General features: G+C 40.4%; 1 pseudogene; it reads right to left on the reverse strand.

The window, feature by feature from the left end:
• Nucleotides 1–228: 228 nt before the first annotated feature.
• LOC124895162 lies at nt 229–1538 on the reverse strand (annotated as a pseudogene).
• Between the last annotated feature and the right edge of the window lie 1548 nt (nt 1539–3086).

The following is a 3086-nucleotide window of genomic DNA, read 5'->3' on the forward strand; positions in this document are numbered from 1 at the left end:
TATTTCAAACCCGAAGACCTTCCTATCGAAATATCACAAGCACCAACCTCTTACGAGGACCTCACGGGAATGGACCCAAGCAACCCACGTTTCTCACATTCAATGTAACTCCTAACAAGTTACCACTAAACACTCTCAAGTGTAAAGGCCATGGGTCTTTACTACACAATGGGCCCAAAAGTGACCCTAAAAGCTATTGGGCCCAAAAGTGACCCAAATCCCAAAATAATGTCATGGGCATTCATGCTCTCTCGAAACCCACGTTATCTTCCAAACACGTCGTGGCTCAATGCTTCCATGGATGACATCATCAAATGTAGCTTCTCGTGCTCCAAGCTATCATCCACACACGTATTTGTTCCCCTAAAACAACCAAATCTTGGATCCATAGATGTGATCCTTGAAGCATCGATCCCAAAGGAGTGGAGCCCATTGATCTTGTATAACTGTGTCGACAGCACAACACTCGTGTAAATTCCACTATAAAAGCTCATGCTTGCTGTTGTAATTGGACGTTTGATAAGCACAACAACGGTAAAGAAGAACAAAGAGAATATTTGCAAAGGCTTACCAGCATTTGATTGAAAAGCTTAAGAGCTTCATCACTTTTTCCATGGACAGCTAACCCCATGATCATGGTATTCCAAGAACACAAGTTCCTCCTCCTACCAATCTCGTGAAAGAGTTGCATTGCCCTATCATTCTAACACACTTTGTATACATTTCAAGCACAGCATTACAAACAAACATATTCTTAAAGCATCCACTTGCTCTTGCATAAACTTCAATCTTCTCACCAACCTCCAGTGCTCCAAGATTTGCACAAGCTGGAAGAACACTAGCAATCTTAACTTCATTAGGCTTTACCCCTCTGGCTTTCTCCATTTCCTTATAAACAGCTAGTGCATCCGCATACTTCCCATTTTATGAACATCCACACATCATCGCAGTCAAAGAAATCACATTCCTCAAAGGCATTTTCGAAAACAACTTGAAAGCTTCTTCCACATTTCCATTCTTGGCATACCCTGCAATCAAAGAATTCCAAGTAGGCACATCCTTCATTTCCATCTCATCAAAGAGCTTCCGCACAGAAGGCAACAACCCCATTTTAGCATACATGTCAACAAGTGCAGTTAACGTGTAAATTTCAAATTCAAAAACCCATTTGATGAAATGAACATGAACATTTGGTTTTGAAAGGGGGTAGAACGATTGGCGCTTTTGGCGAAGACGAACGTGAAGGAGTGTGGATTAGGAGAGCAGCCTTGACGGCGCATCTGGATATAGAGAGAAAAACACTGGTTAGAAAGCCCATGAGAAGAATAGGCTTGAATGAGCTTGTTGTAGAGGAAGACGGCTTGGTAATATTGTCGGACACCGTGGGCGTACGGGATGTTTGGGATTTCAACAAGTTTGGTGATCAAGTACTGGGTAAAGTCAATGCCATTTCGGAGAGTGTGGGCGTGTATTTGTTTCAGTTGGTTCATAAGAAATGTTTGATTACGTCAACACACCATGCAAAAATCTACCTCATAAGAGATTTGTACGATTCAAAATTCGATGAATAATGAAAATAATGTAAAGTTTGTGTTATAAGAGATTTAAGTGGTGTTCATATCGGTCAAACTTGTTGATTCCAAACAAATGCAATTTAATGAACTATGTGGCATTGACAATTTGAAACCTTGGAAATACTTAGTTTAAGTTTTCTAAATGTGAGCTTAAATGGAGAAACACAAAAGGATTTTTGTAGTCGATCACAACTTGTTTGGATTGGAGTGTAGCTATTGTTGTTGGAAAATGAGAGGTTTTGTAAAATTGACTTTGATACAACCAAAACAAGCTGAGGTATGTGAATTCTCCCTGACCATGGGCTCAATTTAATTTCATCTTATGTCCCTAATCTGTATTTTGAGGACTCAGTCATAAATTGACTAGTTTTAACTTGGAGGTTAGTAGCGAAAATTAGTTTGTAATGCATATAGCTATTGGTAACATTTTTTCTCAATTTGTAATCATGAGTTCACGTAAGAAGGCATATTGTCGCGACCCGAGCCGAGGCCCTGGCCAAGACGGGCTTCTCAAACCATCAAAGGCCCGAGAGACCCCTATCTCTGCCCAACTGTCACGACCCAAGCCGAGGCCCTGGCAGCGCCGGGCATCCTAGACCAACAAAGTCCTGAGAGACCCCTGTCTCTGCCCAACCCTCTAGTGATATTGTGCTCTCTGGGCTCAGGCCCGCACGGCTTTAAAACGCGTCACTAGTTAGTAAGGCTTACTAACTTATATACCCAGTTTGTTCCTGTTGTCAATGAGTATCCAAAAGTTTTTCCTGACGGTCTTCTAGGAGTTCCTCCCGATAGAGAAATAGATTTTGGGATTGATCTTCTTACCGACACTCAGCCTATCTCCATTCCACCATATAGAATGGCTCCTGTAGAGTTAAGAGAGATGAAAGAGAAGTTGAAAGATCTTCTTGATAAAGGTTTTATAAGGCCTAACATTTCTCCTTGGGGTGCTCCAGTTTTGTTCGTGCGTAAAAAGGATGGTTCACTTTGGATGTGCATCGATTATCGCCAGCTGAATAAAGTCACTATAAGGAATAAGTACCCCTTCCTAGAATAGATATTCGATCAGCTAAGGGATGCCAAGTATTTTTCTAAAATAGATCTAAGATATGGTTACCATCCGTTAAAAGTTACAGAATGTGATACTCTGAAGACATATTTCTGAACTTGATATGTCACTTTGAATTTTTAGTTATGTCCTTTGGTTTGACTAACGCTCCTGCAGTTTTTATGGACTTTATGAATAGAGGTGTTTAAACCATATTTGGATATGTTCGTAATTATAAGAATCTCCACTAAGCTGAATTAACTGCAAAGCCGCATCCATTTCCAATTCCGTAGGCATATAGTGAACTTTCGTCGATTTCACCATTGTTGTTGGAGGAAAAAATTGAAGGATATGGAGTTGCAATGCAGGGGAGTTGGTTTATTATAAAGGAAGCAATTGGAAAGCTTCTCTTAGCTCTACTTGGAAAAGGATTTAAGTAGGGGTAATATTGTAAATTCACACTCATT

This window comes from Capsicum annuum, unplaced genomic scaffold, assembly GCF_002878395.1.
Source record: "Capsicum annuum cultivar UCD-10X-F1 unplaced genomic scaffold, UCD10Xv1.1 ctg80312, whole genome shotgun sequence".
NCBI lineage: Eukaryota > Viridiplantae > Streptophyta > Magnoliopsida > Solanales > Solanaceae > Capsicum > Capsicum annuum.